This window comes from Anomaloglossus baeobatrachus, chromosome 1 (genome assembly GCF_048569485.1).
Source record: "Anomaloglossus baeobatrachus isolate aAnoBae1 chromosome 1, aAnoBae1.hap1, whole genome shotgun sequence".
Classification (NCBI taxonomy): Eukaryota; Metazoa; Chordata; class Amphibia; order Anura; family Aromobatidae; genus Anomaloglossus; species Anomaloglossus baeobatrachus.
In genome coordinates this window covers 18,845,059-18,863,479 of record NC_134353.1, presented here as the reverse complement: position 1 = coordinate 18,863,479, position 18,421 = coordinate 18,845,059, and positions in this window count along the sequence as shown.

The following is an 18,421-nucleotide window of genomic DNA, read 5'->3' as shown; positions in this document are numbered from 1 at the left end:
ATCTTGGTTACCAGCTTCTGGCAGGCTGCCAGCGATGGCTCCTGCACACTGTAGCCATAAAAAGCCCTGCTTTTTGCTGCTAGAACCGTTCTCGAACATATCTAGAACTATCGAGCTTTTGCAAAAAGCTCAAGTTCTAGTTCGATCTAGAACAGCCCCCAAAATCACTCGAGCCGCGAACTGGAGAACCGCAAACCGCGAACCGCGCTCAACTCTATTTAAGACCCCTTATTTAAGAGCATAAAAATTCAAAGTTCGAAACTTGCAAAATGTTTACATTTTTTGTCAAATTTTCATAAAAAGAAGCAAATCATTGACCAAAATGTACAACTATCAAGAAGTACAATATGTCACAAAAAAAACATTCTCAGAATCACTGGGATCCATTGAAGCGTTCAGAGTTAATATCTCAAAATTGAAAAAAATGTCCTGGTCAGGACCAAAAAACAGACTTTGGTTAATGGATTGCTCTGTTTAATATTGTTCAACTTTCTGGTATTTTTTATTGCCTGGTGCAGAACACTGGGCTGAGAAGGTGCTTTTCAAAGGGTTAAAATAATACATTAATTTCACCGTAAAAGCGATGTCTTTAATAATGTATTGCAGCTTTCCTGACATACTAACCAGCACTTCTATCCATACAATGGCTGCTGAGTATCTGACCAGATAAAAAAGGATCTAGACACTCGAGCAATGGGCCGAGGAGAACAGAATAGTGTTTAACAGGGACAAATGTAAAGTCCTACACAGCTGGGTAAAAGAAATAAAAAAGTATATATCGTATGGGAAAAATAGAACTAAGCCCCAGGGAAAAGAAAGGGAGTACAAAACTAAGCGATAGCACAAGGGAAAAGGACCGGAGCATAAAACTAAGCGATAACACCGGGAAAAAGGACCGGGGCATAAAACTAAGAGATAGCACCGGGGAAAAGGACCGGGGCATAAACTAAGAGATAGCACAAGGGAAAAGGACCGGAGCATAAAACTAAGAGATAGCACCGGGGAAAAGGACCGGGGCATAAAACTAAGAGATGGCACCGGGGATAAGGACCGGGGCATAAAACTAAGAGATGGCACCGGGGAAAAGGACCAGGGCATAAACTAAGAGATAGCACCAGGGAAAAGGACCGGGGCATAAAACTAAGAGATGGCACCGGGGAAAAGGATCGGGGCATAAAACTAAGAGATAGCATCGGGGAAAAGGACCGGGGCATAAAACTAAGAGATGGCACCGGGGATAAGGACCGGGGCATAAAACTAAGAGATGGCACCGGGGAAAAGGACCAGGGCATAAACTAAGAGATAGCACCAGGGAAAAGGACCGGGGCATAAAACTAAGAGATGGCACCGGGGAAAAGGATCGGGGCATAAACTAAGAGATAGCACCGGAGAAAAGGACTGGAGCATAAAACTAAGAGATAGCACTGGGGAAAAGGACCGGGGCATAAAACTAAGAGATGGCACCGGGGAAAAGGACTGGGGCATAAAACTAAGCAATAGCACTGGGTAAAAGGACTGGGGCATAACACTATGCGATAGCACCAGAGAAAAGGACTGGGGCATAAAACTAAGCGATAGCACCGGGGAAAAGGACTGGAGCATAAAACTAAGCGATAGCACCAGAGAAAAGGACTGGGGCATAAAACTAAGCGATAGCACTAGGGAAAAGGACCGGGGCATAAAACTAAGTGATAGCACCAAGGAAAAGGACCGGGGCATAAAACTAAGAGATAGCACCGGGGGGAAAGGACTGAGGCATAACACTATGCGATAGCACAAGAGAAAAGGACTGGGGCATAAAACTAAGAGATAGCACCGGGGAAAAGAACTGAAGCATAAAACTAAGCGATAGCACGGGGAAAAGGACTGGAGGATAAAACTAAGCGATAGCACCGGGGAAAAGGACTGGAGCATAAAACTATGCAATTGCATCAGGGAAAAGGACTGCGGCATAAAACTAAGTGATAGCACTAGGGAAAAGGACTGGAGCACAAAACTAAGCGATAGCACCAGGGAAAAGGACTGGGGCATAAAACTAAGCGATAGCACCAGGGAAAAGGACTGGAGCACAAAACTAAGTGATAGCACCGGGGAAAAGGACTGGAGCACAAAACTAAGCGATAGCACCAGGGAAAAGGACTGGAGCATAAAACTATGCAATTGAATCGGAGAAAAGAACTGGGGCATAATAGTGGATCTCAGATTCAACATGAGCGAACAGTGCAGAGCTGCAGCTAAAAAGGCCAATAAAATTTTGGTAGGTATCAAGACAAGCATTGAATCTAGATCAAGAGAGGTAATTATTCCCCTATACTCTGCCCTGGTGAGACCCCACCTGGAATACTGGGTACAATTCTGGCTGCCCCAATTCAAAGAAGACATCGATATATTGGAGCAAGTCCAGAGAAGAGCAACCAAGATGGTAGAAGGTCTGCAACCATGTCATATGAAGACCGGCTAAAATAACTAAAGAAAAGACTGAGAGGTGACTTAATAGTGGTCTACAAATATCTGAGAGGTCATCACAGAGGCATCTACCCTATTTTCATTAGCACAAGGAAGTACAAGAAGCAATGGGGTGAAACTAAAAGAAAGGAGATTCAGATTAGACAGTAGAAAAACTTTGTAACAGTGAGGGTAGTCAGATAGTGTAAATTGTGGCTGCAGGAGACAATGAGAGCCTCCAAAGAGTGGAACAGGCGGCCATGGCAGGCAGTGAGGGCAGTCAAAAAGTGGAACAGGCTGACATGGGAGGTAGTAAGGGCAGTCAGAGAGTGGAACAGGCTGACATGGGAGGTAGTGAGGGCAGTAAGAGTATAATTGGAGGCCATGGAAGGCAGTGAAGTCAGTCAGAGAGTGGAATAGGCTGACACGGGAGATAGTGAGCTCTCCATTAATGGAAATCTTCAAGCGGAAGCTGTATAAACATATAGCTGGGATGATTTTGGAAAATCTGCACTCACAGGTGGTTGGATCTGATGGCCCTTGAGGTCCCTTCTAACTCCACCATTCTATGATTCTATAGATAGGATCAGATAAGTCCTACAATAGAAAAGCATGTTTTAAGTATAATAATTACACCCAAAGCCGTCCCCATTGTGGACCTTCATTTGTTTCTTCAGGATTTATCAACATTGAACCCTCTCTTATTTTCCTGCCATTAGATCAGTTTATTCAGATCATTATGTAGGGAAACTCCATCTTCAATATTTGGTATTTGGAAGCAACGTTTCCCCTTGTGAACAGTAGTAATCATCTGCCTCATAGCGATTTCTTGCTTTCTCTGGATGAACTTGATGGTCCAGTCTATATTTTTCATCCACATGTGTCTTAGGTCCCACAATCCCGATGTAATGAGAGATGTTCTCCTGGATTTAGAAAAGCTCCTAAGCCGGGATACCAAATCTGCTGCTATGACTGCATCATCTGCTCTGAAGGAGAAATGTCAAACACGACAGGTACAAAACGTCTTTTAAGATCAATAGAAACTGAGAAAAAGGGCATTTTTGTGTACTCACCGTAAAATGTCTTTCTTGGAGCCTTTCATTGGGGGACACAGACAGTGGTGTCTCCAGGGGAGGCGTGACACTAGGTTTGAAAAAAGTGTTAGCTCCTCCTCCCACAGCATATAACCCCAGCTAGGCGGGAACTAGCTCAGTTTGTTGTAAAAGCAGTAGGAGAAGGACAACCAAAACCACAAGGGTGGGAGCTGTGCCCCCAATGAAAGGCTCCAAGAAAGACATTTTTACGGTGAGTACACAAAAATGTCCTTTCCTTTCTCGCCTTTTCATTGGGGGACACAGAGAGTGGGACGTCCCAAAGCAGTCCCTGGGTGGGAACTGAACTATTAACAGTGTAGAACATCAGCCTAAGAGCTGACTAAGAACTGCAACTGCAGTGAACACATAACAAACACTGTCAAAAAAACGAGCAGTGGCCACTTATAAATGGGCCACTGCCGCCTGAAGGACTTGTCTTCCAAGAGCAGCATCCGCAGATGCATGCGTATACACTCTGTAGAATTTTGTAAACGTGTGCACACTGGAGCAGGTAGCGGCCTTGCAAAGTTGGGCCGCCGAAGCCTGATGGCGGATAGCCCAGGAGGCACCCACTGCTCGTGTAGAGTGGGCACACACAGATTGAGGAGGAACAACACCTCGTGTTTTGTAAGTTTCACACATGGCAGTCCTGATCCATTGAGAAATCGTGGATTTGGAAGCCCGGTCGCCCCTTTTTGTGTCCTTCTGAGAGGACGAAAAGGGCATCAGACTTGCACAACAGCGCTGTTCTGGAGATGTAGATCCGCAGAGCCCTTACAAGATCGAGAGAGTGAAGGGCTTTCTCAAAGGAGTGGACCGGGGCCAGGCAGAATGACGGCAACACAATGTCCTCGTTCAGCTGGAAAGAGGATACAACCTTCGGAAGGAAGGCAGGGGAAGGCCGAAGGACCACCTTATCATGATGGTATATCAGGTAAGGTGAGCGACAGGACAGAGCTGCCAGTTCGGACACTCGCCTGATAGAAGTAATAGCGACTAAAAAGGCAACTTTCCAAGACAGCCGTTGAAGAGAGATTTCTCTCAAGGGTTTGAAAGGAGGAAGCTGAAGTGCTCCGAAAATGAAATTCAGATCCCAGGGATCTAAGGGGTGACGATAAGGGGGCACCAAATGCGCCACCCCTTGAAGAAAGGTATGGACCTGAGGGCGAGAAGCCAGCTGCTTCTGGAAAAAAATTGACAAGGCAGAAACTTGTCCATGAGGTCCACATCTGGGAGCCCCCAACGAAGAGTGATCTGATGGAACACCTCGTCGTGGAGGGACCATTCCCCTGCCGCTAGACCTTGCCTGCTGAGAAAGTCTGCGACCCAGTTGTCTCTCCCCGGAATATGGACAGCTGAAATAATGGGAATGTGCATCTCTGCCCAAAGAAGAATCCTGGAGACTTCTTTCATCGCTGCCCTGCTGCGAGTTCCTCCCTGACAGTTGGCGTAAGCCACAACCGTGGCATTGTCTGACTGGATCCGAACCGGGAGGCCCAGAAGCAAGGGTTGAAAGGTCTGAAGGGCCAGAAATTTGGCCCTGATCTCCAGAACGTTGATATGAAGGGATCGCTCGGGGTGAGACCAGCGTCCGTGAGCAGTGTGGTGGAGAAACACCGCCCCCCAGCCTAACAGGCTGGCATCTGTCATGACTACGTGTCAGTGGACAGGGCGGAAGGACTTCCCCTGAGATAGGGATGAGACCTGAGTCCACCAGACGAGGGAGCTGAGGGCAGTCCGAGATAAGCGGACTGACCGGTCTAGAGAGGCTGGATTCTTGTCCCAAGAAAACAGAAGATCCAATTGCAGAGGGCGCAAATGGAATTGGGCAAACAACAGGGCTTCCATGACTGCTACCATCTTCCCTAATACTCTCATCCCACTCCAGAGGGATGGGTAATGGCGGGAGCAGAGGGATTGGGCGGCCCGGATCAGGGAAGACCTCTTGTCTTCTGGAAGAAAAACCCCGGGCCTGAACCGTGTCTATCAGCATACCTTAAAAGGTGATGCGCTGATGAGGAATGAGGGATGACTTGTTGAAGTTGAGAAGCCACCCTAGCCTTGAGAGCGTGTCTGGGCAAATTTGCACGCTTTCTGAGCAAACTGAGGAGAGCTCCCCTTGACAAGTAGGTCGTCCAAATAGGGAACAACCAGAACGCCTCTCGGGTGCAAAATGGACATGACGGCCGTCATGACCTTTGTGAAGACCCGAGGCGCAGTAGCCAGTCCAAAGGGAAGGGCCCTGAATTGGAAATGACGGTATCCTCCCAAAACGAAGGAACCGTTGATGCGATACACATATGGGAATGTGTAAATAAGCATCTTGAATGTCTATGGAAGCTAGGAATTCTCCCGGTTCCATAGCAGCTGGTACGGCTCGTAATGATTCCATTCGGAAGGTCCGAATCCGTACGGACCTGTTTAGCCTTTTGAGGTCCAGGATAGGACGGACAGAGCCATCTTTTTTTTTTTTTGGGGACGACAAAGAGGTTTGAATAGAAACCTTTGCCACGCTGTTCCAGGGGCATTGGAATGATAACGTTTGCTTTCTGTAAAGAGGCTATGGCCTGAAATAAGGCCTGGCTTTGCGTTATGGACTTTAGAAGCCGAGAACGCAGAAATCTGTTGGCCAGTAGGGAATGGAAATCGATCTTGTAACCTGAGGTGACGATTTCTCGAACCCAAGCATCATGAGTATGGTCTAGCCAGATATCCCGAAAAAGCAGAAGCCGCCCTCCAACAGGAGTCGGCTCTGAGGGGTACCCGGCGTAATGCTGAAGGGGCCTTCGTGGGGCGAGGTCATAGTATCATAGTATCATAGTTTTTAAGGTTGAAGGGAGACTCTAAGTCCATCTAGTTCAACCCGTAGCCTAACATGTTGATCCAGAGGAAAGCAAAAAAAAACCCAATGTGGCAAACAAGTTCCAATGGGGAAAAAATGTCCTTCCTGACTCCACATCCGGCAATCAGACTAGTTCCCTGGATCAATACCCTGTCATAAAATCTAATATACATAACTGGTAATATTAAATTTTTCAAGAAAGGCATCCAGGCTCTGCTTAAATGTTAGTAGTGAATCACTCATTACAACATCATGCGGCAGAGAGTTCCATAGTCTCACTGCTCGTACAGTAAAGAATCCTCGTCTGTGATTATGATTAAACCTTCTTTCCTCAAGACGTAGCGGATGCCCCCGTGTTCCAGTCGCAGGCCTAGGTGTAAAAAGATCTTTGGAAAGGTCTCTGTACTGTCCCTTCATATATTTATACATTGTGATTAGATCCCCCCTAAGCCTTCGTTTTTCCAAACTAAATAACCCCAAGTTTAATAACCTGTCTTGGTATTGCAGCCCACCCATTCCTCTAATAGTCTTGGTGGCTCTTCTCTGCACCCTCTCCAGTTCAGCTATGTCCTTCTTATATATCGGTGACCAGAATTGTACACAGTATATAAGTGCGGTCGCACTAGTGACTTGTACAGAGGTAGAACTATATTTTTTCATGAACACTTATACCTCTTTTAATACATCCCATTATTTTATTAGCCCTGGCAGCAGCTGCCTGACACTGTCCACTAAAGTGAAGTTTACCATCCACCCATACACCCAAGTCTTTTTCTGTGTCTGTTTTACCCAGTGTTCTACAATTAAGTACATAATCATAAATGTTATTTCCTCAACCCAAGTGCATGACCTTACATTTATCTACATTAAACTTCAATTGCCACTTCTCAGCCCAATCCTCCAATTTACATAAATCTCCCTGTAATATAAAATTATCCTCCTCTGTATTGATTACCCTGCAGAGTTTAGTATCATCTGCAAATATTGAAATTCTACTCCGCATGCCCCCAACAAGGTCATTTATAAATATGTTGAAAAGAAGCGGGCCCAATACTGACCCCTGTGGTACCCCACTATGAACTAAAACCCAGTCCGAGTATGTACCATTAATAACCACCCTTTGTTTCCTATCACTGAGCCAGTTTTTAACCCAGTTACACATATTTTCCCCTATCCCCATTATTCTCATTTTATGTACCAACCTTTTGTGTGGCACCGTATCAAAAGCTTTTGAAAAGTCCATATACACAACATCCACTGCATTTCCCTGGTCCAGACTTGAACTTACCTCTTCATAGAAGCTGATCAAATTAGTTTGACAGGATCGATCCCTCATAAACCCATGTTGATACTCTGTCATAAGGTTATTTTTCTTGAGATACTCCAGTATAGCATCTCTCAAGAAACCCTCAAGGATTTTACCAACCGTAGAGGTTAAACTTACCGGCTTATAATTTCCCGGCTCAGTTTTTGTCCCCTTTTTGAATATTGGCACCACATTTGCTATGCGCCAGTCCTGCGGTACCGACCCTGTTATTAAGGAATCTGAGAAGATTAAAAATAATGGTCTATCTATCACAGAACTCAATTCCTGTAGTACTCTGGGGTGTAGCCTCCGGGCCCGGAGATTTGTCAACCTTAGTGATTTCGAGGCGGCGGCGTACTTCCTGCTGGGTTAAGCAGGTAATATTCAAGGGTGAATTTATGGTATCACTGGTCATGTCATCTGCCATGGCATTTTCTTGTATAAAAACCGTAGAAAAAAAGTCATTCAGCAGGTTGGCTTTACCCTCATCCCCTTCCACCATTTCACCAAGACTATTTTTAAGGGGGCCAACACTATCGCTTTTCAGTTTTTTACTGTTTATGTAGTTAAAGAATATTTTAGGATTATTTTTACTTTCTCTCGCAATGAGTCTCTCTGTCTCAAACTTAGCTAACTTAATTTGCTTTTTACATATTTTATTTAATTTTCTATAATTATATAATGCCTCATCACTACCTACCCTCTTTAATTCTTTTAAGGCTTTCTGTTTTTCTTTTATTGCTTCCCTTACAGCTATATTTAGCCATAGGGGTTTCCTCCTATTTCTAGCATGTTTGTTCCCAAAGGGTATATTTTCTGCACAAGCCCTATTCAGGATGCTCATAAAAGTCTCCCATTTGCTTTGTGTACTTTTATTACTTAGTACATCATCCCAGTTTATTGCACTAAGATCATCTCTCAACCGTTTAAAATTTGCTTTCCTGAAGTTTAGTGTCCTTGTAGCCCCTCTACTATACATCTTACTAAAGAATACATGAAAACTTATTATTTTGTGATCACTATTCCCCAAGTAACCCCCAACTTGTATATTTGATATGCGGTCTGGCCTATTGGTTAGTACAAGGTCTAGTAGTGCTCCCCCTCTTGTGGGGTCCTGTACCATTTGTGAAAGGTAATTATCTTTCATTGTTATCAAAAATCTATTTCCTTTGCTGGAACTGCAAGTTTCTGTTCCCCAATTTATATCAGGATAGTTAAAGTCCCCCATAATAATTACCTCTCCGAGACTCGCTGCTTTATCAATTTGCTTTATGAGGAGATTCTCTACCTCTTCCATAATATTCGGCGTCTTATAACACACCCCTATCAGTATTTTATTATTCATTCTCCCCCCCTTATCTCCACCCATAGGGACTCTACATTCTCAGTACCCTCACATATGTTGTCACGCAGGATGGGTTTTAAGGATGATTTTACATATAGACACACACCTCCCCCTCGCTTATTTGTACGGTCATTCCTGAATAGGCTATAACCCTGTAAATTAACAGCCCAGTCATAGCTCTCATCCAGACATGTCTCTGATATCCCCAGGGCTGTATTTTGCCTTCGTGCTGCCCTAGGCACTTTAAGTGGTCGCGCCCCTTAGTGACAACGTAAAACTGAGTTTTCGCACACGAAATCTGTTTAAGGCAGATCTACTCTGTAAAACACTTGAAAAAGTATCAATGAGAAACGAAGGGCACTAACCCCCCCCCCCCAATGGGAATCACCACGGGCACATCAAAACATAGCATGAGTATAAAATATTCCCACCGTCCCCACTTATATACTGTGACTGTCACACTGCCCCTAATATACTACACACTGCCCTCCCTTATAAATTATACCCACCACACCTTCCTCAATTATGAAATATGATCTGCACACTGTCCTCACATCATGCTGCCCCCCTCCTCCCAATGTCCCATGCATGCTGCCCCCTCCTCACAATGTCCCATGCATGCTGCCCCCTCCTCACAGTGTCCCATGCATGCTGCCCCCTCCTCACAGTGTCCCATGCATGCTGCCCCCTCCTCACAGTGTCCCATGCATGCTGCCCCCTCCTCACAGTGTCCCATGCATGCTGCCCCCTCCTCACAGTGTCCCATGCATGCTGCCCCCTCCTCACAATGTCCCATGCATGCTGCCCCCTCCTCACAGTGTCCCATGCATGCTGCCCCCTCCTCACAGTGTCCCATGCATGCTGCCCCCTCCTCACAGTGTCCCATGCATGCTGCCCCCTCCTGACAGTGTCCCATGCATGCTGCCCCCTCCTGACAGTGTCCCATGCATGCTGTCCCCTCCTCACAATGTCCCATGCATGCTGCCCCCTCCTCAGTGTCCTGTGCATGCTGCCCCTCTCCATGAGCTCCTAATGCTGCCTTCCTCTTTTCCATAATGTCACCTCCATGCTGCCCCATTCATCCTAAGACCACCACACTAACGCTTATGCTGAGACCCCCCCCACACACACTACCCCACTCTTGATATTGACTCCCCTACATTGTTCCACTCCATACTGAGCCCAGACATGCTGCCCCTTCTCCATAATGAGCTCCCAATGCTGCCCCCCTCTTATTCTGAGCCCTTACACTCCCCCCCATCGATATTGTCATTGCTCTATCCCTCAACCCTTGTCCTCTGTCTCTAGCATTGGCCCCTCTCTCCCATTCCCCCAGCAGCAGCCGCTCTCTCCCGCCTTCACCAGCAGCCTCTCCCCCAGCATCAGCCTCTCTCTCCCCAGCCTCCCCCAGCATCAGCCTCTCTCCCCCCAGCCTCCCCCAGCTTCAGCCTCTCTCCCCCAGCTTCCCCCAGCATCAGCCTCTCTCCTCCCAGCCTCCCCCAGCATGAGCCTCCTCCAGCATCAGCCTCTCTCCTCCCAGTCTCCCCCAGCATGAGCCCCCTCCAGCATCAGCCTCTCTCCTCCCAGCCTCCCCCAGCATGAGCCTCCTCCAGCATCAGCCTCTCTCCTCCCAGCCTCCCCCAGCATGAGCCTCCTCCAGCATCAGCTCTCTCCTCCCAGCCTCCCCCAGCATCAGCCTCTCTCCTCCCAGCCTCCCCCAGCATCAGCCTCCCTCCTCCCAGCCTCCCCCAGCATCAGCCTTCCTCCTCCCAGCCTCCCCCAGCATCAGCCTTCCTCCTCCCAGCCTCCCCCAGCATCAGCCTCCCTCCTCCAAGCCTCACCTTCCCCCTCCCAGCCTCCCCCAGCATCAGCCTCTCTCCTCCCAGCCTCCCCCAGCACCAGCCTCCCCCAGCCTCAGCCTCCCTCCTCCCAGCCTCCCCCAGCATCAGCCTCCCTCCTCCAAGCCTCACCTTCCCCCTCCCAGCCTCCCTCCTCCCAGCCTCCCTCCTCCCAGCCTCCCCCAGCCTCAGCCTCCCCCAGCCTCAGCCTCCCCCAGCCTCAGCCTCCCCCAGCCTCAGCCTCCCTCCTCCCAGCCTTCCCCAGCTTCAGCCTCCTTCCTCCCAGCCTCCCCTAGCCTCAGCCTCCCTCCTCCCAACCTCCCCCAGCATCAGCCTCCCTCCTCCCAGCCTCCCCCAGCATCAGCCTCCCTCCTCCCAGCCTCCCCCAGCATCAGCCTCCCTCCTCCCTCCCTCCTCCAAGTCTCCCTCAGCATCAGCTTCCCTCCTCCAAGCCTCACCCTCCCAGCCACCCTCAGCATCAGCCTCCCTCAGCATCAGCCTCCCCCTCCCAGACTCCCCCAGAATCAGCCTCTCTCCTCCCAGCCTCCCTGCTCCCAGCATCAGCCTCCCTCCTCCCAGCCTCCCCCAGCATCAGCCTCCCTCCTCCAAGCCTCACCTTCCCCCTCCCAGCCTCCCTCCTCCCAGCCTCCCTCCTCCCAGCCTCCCTCCTCCCAGCCTCCCTCCTCCCAGCCTCCCTCCTCCCAGCCTCAGCCTCCCCCAGCCTCAGCCTCCCCCAGCCTCAGCCTCCCTCAGCTTCAGCCTCCTTCCTCCCAGCCTCCCCTAGCCTCAGCCTCCCTCCTCCCAACCTCCCCCAGCATCAGCCTCCCTCCTCCCAGCCTCCCCTAGCCTCAGCCTCCCTCCTCCCAACCTCCCCCAGCATCAGCCTCCCTCCTCCCAGCCTCCCCCAGCATCAGCCTCCCTCCTCCCAGCCTCCCCCAGCATCAGCCTCCCTCCTCCCTCCCTCCTCCAAGTCTCCCTCAGCATCAGCTTCCCTCCTCCAAGCCTCACCCTCCCCCTCCCAGCCTCCCTCAGCATCAGCCTCCCTCAGCATCAGCCTCCCCCTCCCAGACTCCCCCAGAATCAGCCTCTCTCCTCCCAGCCTCCCTGCTCCCAGCATCAGCCTCCCTGCTCCCAGCATCAGCCTCCCTCCTCCCAGCCTTCCCCAGCTTCAGCCTCCCTCCTCCCCTAGCCTCAGCCTCCCTCCTCCCAACCTCCCCCAGCATCAGCCTCCCTCCTCCCAGCCTCCCCTAGCCTCAGCCTCCCTCCTCCCAACCTCCCCCAGAATCAGCCTCTCTCCTCCCAGCCTCCCTGCTCCCAGCATCAGCCTCCCTGCTCCCAGCATCAGCCTCCCTGCTCCCAGCCTCCCCCAGCATCAGCCTCCCTCCTCCAAGCCTCACCTCCCTCCTCCCAGCCTCCCTCCTCCCAGCCTCCCTCCTCCCAGCCTCCCTCCTCCCAGCCTCCCTCCTCCCAGCCTCAGCCTCCCCCAGCTTCAGCCTCCCTCCTCCCAGCCTCCCCCAGCCTCAGCCTCCCTCCTCCCAACCTCCCCCAGCCTCAGCCTCCCTCCTCCCAACCTCCCCCAGCCTCAGCCTCCCTCCTCCCAACCTCAGCCTCCCTCCTCCCAACCTCCCCCAGCCTCAGCCTCCCTCCTCCCAACCTCCCCCAGCCTCAGCCTCCCTCCTCCCAGCCTCCCCCAGCATCAGCCTCCCTCCTCCCAGCCTCCCCCAGCATCAGCCTCCCTCCTCCCAGCCTCCCCCAGCATCAGCCTCCCTCCTCCCAGCCTCCCCCAGAATCAGCCTCCCTCCTCCAAGTCTCCCTCAGCATCAGCTTCCCTCCTCCAAGCCTCCCCCTCCCCCTCCCAGCCTCCCTCAGCATCAGCCTCCCTCAGCATCAGCCTCCCCCTCCCAGACTCCCCCAGAATCAGCCTCTCTTCTCCCAGCCTCCCCCCCAGCTTCAGCCTCTCTCTCCCCCCAGCCTCAGCCTCTCTCTCCCCCCAGCCTCCCCCCAGCCTCAGCCTCTCTCTCTTCCCAGCTTTCCCCCAGCCTAAGCCTCTCTGTCTTCCCAGCCTCAGCCTCTCTCTCTCTTCCCAGACTCCCCCCAGCCTCAGCCTCTTTCTCTTCCCAGCCTCTCTCTCTTCCCAGCCTCCCCCCAGTCTCAGTCTCTCTCTCTTCCCAGCCTCAGCCTCTCTCTCTTCCCAGCCTCCCCTCAGCCTCTCTCTTCCCAGCCTCTCTCTCTTCCCAGCCTCTCTCTCTCTTCCCAGCCTCCCCCCAGCCTCTCTCTCTTCCCAGCCTCACCCCAGCCTCTCTCTCTTCCCAGCCTCCCCCCAGCCTCTCTCTCTTCCCAGCCTCCCTCTCTTCCCAGCCTCCCCCAGCCTCAGCCTCTCTCCCCCCAGCCTCCCCTTGCATGATTACAGTGGACAAAAAGAGGCATCGCAATTTGCAACGATCATCAACTAACCTGTAAGGAGCCCATACATTCTAGGCTCTGCCTCTGCCTTATCTGCTCCGGTGCCCGCCGCCCTGCTCTGGCTGGCTCCTCTTCTGGCTTGCTCCAGCTGCAGACGCGTCCTCCTCCACGGCGTGTCATCTGCAGCATTGGACGCTGCAGCACGGGGCAGTCAGCTGAATGTCGCGCCCGCGCGCCTCTGACCCCGGAAGTGCAGGCCATGGAACTTCCGGGGTTAGTCAGCTCACTATGCCTGGCGCCTGCAATGTATTGAAATAGACAGCAGAAGTGCGCCTCCCCCCCCCCCCCCCCCGGAACACAGCCGAGTGTAACGGAGGGAGGGATGGGGGGCGGGGATGTAAAAAAAAAAAAAAAAAAAAAAAAAAAAAAATTTATAAAATTTTTTTTTTTTTTTTTTTTTTTTTTTTGCTGCCAGAAAGTGCCGCCCCCCGCAACGTGCCGCCCTAGGCACGGGACCACGGGTGCCTAGTGGCAAATACGGCCCTGGATATCCCCACTATATCATAATTTTGTTCCAACAATATTAATTCTAATTCCTCCACCTTATTTGTGAGGCTTCGGGCATTAGTGTACATGCACGTTACGTATGACTCTGTACCTCTATTCCTGCTTACTGTATTAACTGTCCTAACCCTTCCCCCCGTACCACCCCCAATTTCATTACTTGTGCCCTGGTCACTATCTGCACTACATTCCCCTTCTATAAAGTGAATACCCTCGCCCCCCCATTCCTAGTTTAAACACTCCTCCAACCTTCTAGCCATTTTCTGCCCCAGCAGAGCTGCACCTTTCCCATTAAGATGCAGCCCATCCCTAGCATAGAATCTATAGCCAATTGAAAAGTCGGCCCAATTCTCCAGGAACCCAAAACCCTCTTTCCTACACCAATTCCTGAGCCACCTGTTAACCTCCCTGATCTCTCTTTGCCTCTCTGGTGTGGCTCGTGGCACAGGTAGTATTTCCGAAAATACCACCTTTGAGGTCCATGCTTTAAGCTTACAACCTAATTCCCTGAAATCATCTTTAAGGACCTTCCACCTACCTCTAACTTTGTCATTTGTGCCAATGTGTACAATGACCGCTGGGTCCTCCCCAGCCCCTCCCAGTAATCTGTCAACCCGATCAGCGATGTGCCGAACTCGAGCGCCAGGAAGACAACACACTGTTCGGCGATCCCTGTCTTTGTGACAGATTGCCCTATCTGTCCCCCTAATAATTGAGTCCCCCACTACCAGTACCTGTCTTGCCTGCCCTGCACTCCTATTCCCCCCCTTACTGGAGCAGACACTCCTCTGGCGTTCAGAGGTCATGCCTTGCTGCAGCAATGCTACCCCTGTAATGACATCCCCCTCATCTGCCAAGTTTGCAAACCTATTGGGGTGTGTCAGTTCAGGACTAGCCTTCCTAGCACTTTTCCCTTTACCCCCCTTTCTAACGGTCACCCAGCTACCTACCTCCCCGTCCTGCCGCTCCCTACTACGATCCTCCCCCACATCTGACCAAGCAAGCTGCTGCTCAGTGAGCAGCACACTCCTTTCCATATTGCTAATGCATCTCAGAGTTGCCAGCTGCTCATTTAGATCCAGTATCTGGGCTTCCAAATGTGCAACTTGCTCACATCTCGAGCAACTTGCTCACCCAAGGTCCCTTGGGTTTAGATTGCCTGGAGTGGGAACACCAGGAAGAGTCCCTTAAGGGACCGGATCCCCGATCTGAGCGTTGCGACGACCCCTGTGATGGTTTTTGGGGGGCGGGCCGAAAGGACTGCCTGCGCCAAGAAGACTTTAAAATTTTTGGATACAGGCTGCTTTTGTGGTAGAATGGTACTTTTACCACCCGTCGTCTCAGATATAAGCTTGTCCAGGGATTCTCCAAACAGACGAAGACCCTGGAAGGGGAGTGTGAACAGGGATTTCTTGGAGGCACTGTCCGCGTTAAATATCTTTAGCCACAGGACTCTGCGGGTAAAAACAGCGTTGGCTGCCGTTAGGGCTGACAAACTAGCTGCATCTAAGGAGCCATGAAGCAAGTAATTAAAGGCTAGAAAGAACAAATCAAGGATCTCAAAAGCCTCTGAAGGAATATTGCAAGAGCAAAGCAACTTGCGCAAGTTCCTACTCCACACACTCATAGCTCTCGCCACCCATGTCAAGGCAAACACGGGGCGCAGAGAGGAGCTGGAAGCCTGGAAAATAGATTTGACCGCAGCATCAATTGCGCGGTCAGACGAGTCCTTGAGAGACGCGGTGTCTGAGACAGAGATAACCGTGTTTAGCCAGCCTGGATACTGGCGGATCCACAACAGGGGGTACTGACCAGAGCTTAACCAGTTCCGATAGAAAGGGATAAGCGAATGAAGAGGAGGATTTTTTATTAAACCTCCTATCAGGGTGATCCCACCGTTTTAGATATGATTTGATGAAAAATCAGATCCTGGGCAAAGGACTTAGGAGGCTTCTTGGCCCGCTTGATTGCCGACTGAGAAGTCGGGTCCGAAGGCTGATCAGAAATCGACAGAGTGATTGACAGCCGAAATTAATGTGTCTTCCATATGTCTAGACTCAGAAGGGACATCTGAATCAGAGTCAGAGTCTTGGGAATCGTGACTACTAAAGATCACGGAGCCTGAGTCAGACTGATCATCGTCCGAGCCGGACGAGACGTAACGGTCGCAATGGCGCCTTTTAGAGACAGCCTTTTTACGTAATGGGAATGAGACACCAGACGAAGGCGGGCTCCCCTGGGGGAGCTGAGCCAGGGGGAGGCTGTGAGAGCCTGTGGAAGGCTGGGATATCTGAGCGGCCAGGTCATCTAACCTCTTAGACATTAGAAGAGCCCAGGCAGGAATAACATCATCAGACTGGGGTACTGCCTGGATACTGGCCGTAGCCAAATCCACAAACTGCACGACCTCCTGGTCCGGCAGCGGAGGCTGTTGTGACACGGTAGTAGGGGCATCGCAGCCCCGGCATAGTGGATAGCTTCGGCCATTACAAAAACGAGTGTCCACAGGTGGTACAAGCATAGTACAGGTCCGTAGAGGACGCCTGGGAAGCTTTATCACCCTTGCGGTTATGCATGTCAGCAACAGTTCCACAATAAGTGTCGCGGGCAGAGGAGGGGACGCTGCGCTCTCCCACTGCTCGGGTCCGGCTGCTTCTGCTGCTCGGTGGTGGCTCGAGCGGTGGGCCAGATCCCGGGGACTCGAGCGGCGTTCCTCGCCCGTGAGTGAAAAGGGGGAATTGATTGTGGGGACTTGATATTGTCCGTGACGCCACCCACGGTTGTGGTGAGATTGGTGACACCAACGCTGCTCTGGACGGGGATCCTGGGAGCGATGACAAGGAGCAGCCTGGATGTTAGTTCTCCCCTCCGTGGGTAGGGGGTTGGTTGTCCCGGGGCCCGTTGATGGAGTAGGGATGGATGGCAGGCGGGTTACGGGGCCTGGTGAGGTGCAGGGTCGCGGGGGCAGCGCTGTGCCGCACGGCACGGTGGTACTCACTCAGCCAATGATGTACACAGAGTCTCCGGCAAAACAAACGGCTGGATGGACGGGTCCCACAGACGGCTGCGGTGTTTCTCCTCCCGGCAAGTTGATGGTGACTGCCTTTCCCTGCACCTGTGTAGTGTAACGGTTCCAATGGGTTCCCACCGGTAACCCTCTCCCCAGCTTGAAGGTTGCTGAAGGAGCCATTTTTGCCCGCAGGCTCTGGCCCTGGGAACTTTAACCTTGGCGGTGACTGTGTTTCCCTCTCTCGGTTGGACTGTTGCCTTCTGTTGGGACTTGGCTGCTGGGAAACCCAGGAGGTTCCCTTCGCTAACAGATTTGGCAAATTCACGGTGACTCCTAGCCTTGCCGGGGTCCGTAAGCCCCTGCCGGATGGTGCTGGCTTCTCTTTGCGTACCGGTCCGGTACCGCCGGGCCACCGCCCATCCACGGTCCTTACGGCTAGCTCCAATAGGCCTCTCCTGCAGACGGTCACCACCGTCTGCCAACCTTGCTGTTCCGTCCGGGCCACACACCCGGACCAACTTCAGGCTCCTCAACTGCCACTTCCCTCCTTCCACTTTCACTTCAAAACTGATCTGCTCTTTTCCCGCCTCCAGGACTGCGAACTCCTCGGTGGGTGTGACCAACCGCCTGGCCCACCCCCCTGGCGTGGATATCAGCCCCTGGAGGAAGGCAACAAGGGTTTTTGTCTGACTTCGGTGTGCCTCACCGGGAGTGTGGGGTGTGTTGGTTTTGTTCTGTGACGACCTGGCTTGTCCAGGGCGCCACATTCCCCCTTAGTAAAATGCAGACCGTCCACGGGCTGCCCGTCCATCACCAGTTTTATTTTCACAACTGAAAAGATAAACGGTAAAACAGGTTACAAGTATATTAACTTCTTCCCACATCGTGAGGCATATTCTTAAACGATACTAAACGGTTTCGGCTTCCGCTCTCTCCCACCCAAGCAACCTGGCCCTGATGCTGCCCCTAAGCAAATGGGCAGCACCCCTTGACCCCAGTCCAGCACAAGTTACCCGAGCGGGTTCTGTCCTTTTCAGGGGACCCACGTCCATGGGGAGCCCCTGAAACCCCCGGAGGATCGCCACCGGTTTCGGTAGTGGCGGGCCTGGGCCATCACTTCCCTACAGGCGCATCCTCCAAATCAGCCTCTCCGGAGGCAGTAACGGTAAAGCCATAGAACAACATTTTTATTTACAGACCACAAGTTCGTGGTTGCCATGCCAGTTCTCGGGCTTGTCCGTAGTAGTTTCTACGCATACATGTAAACAGTCCCCACGGGGACAACAGCTGCCGGCAATGACCGGTTCAATCAAGTTGCAAATCAGGTGAACTTCGGTTGATCACTCTTCTTATCATTTTCAAAACTTTCACAACGGTACTTTGGTGGTCCCAACGGGGACAACTTGCAACGGGACTCCGCTGCCATCACTCAGACTCCTCGGCGTCGGTCGGGGGAGGGGGCGCGGTGAACACTCGGGCCTCTTGGCTGCCCCTCAGCTTTGCATCCAATGCAAACCACCCCCTCTCCCCGCAGTGCCGGGTGTACTGCACCAGGTCTCCCGGCATCAGGTTGC